Here is a 242-nt window from a genome sequence, read left to right as displayed (position 1 = left end):
TTTCCTCATTCTCTTCTTACCCTTCAAAATATTCTCATGAGCCTCCAAGAATCAAAATTGAAGTCGCCATTTCCCATCAAGAGCTCTGTAACTCATCATAGAAGGGAATTATATTATTTCCCTACAAACGACAATTAAAATAAAAATTCCTTGTCAAATGATATGTTCTATTTTCATAATATGTTATATTTCCTTCATTTTTATGGCTTTTTTGATTAGTCATTTTTCTATGTACCATCACA

The sequence above is a fragment of the Pinus tabuliformis genome, chromosome 1_1 (assembly GCF_031772625.1).
Source record: "Pinus tabuliformis cultivar Carrire ecotype Pingquan chromosome 1_1, CPIR1, whole genome shotgun sequence".
Classification (NCBI taxonomy): Eukaryota; Viridiplantae; Streptophyta; class Pinopsida; order Pinales; family Pinaceae; genus Pinus; species Pinus tabuliformis.
This window is presented reverse-complemented; position numbering follows the sequence as displayed.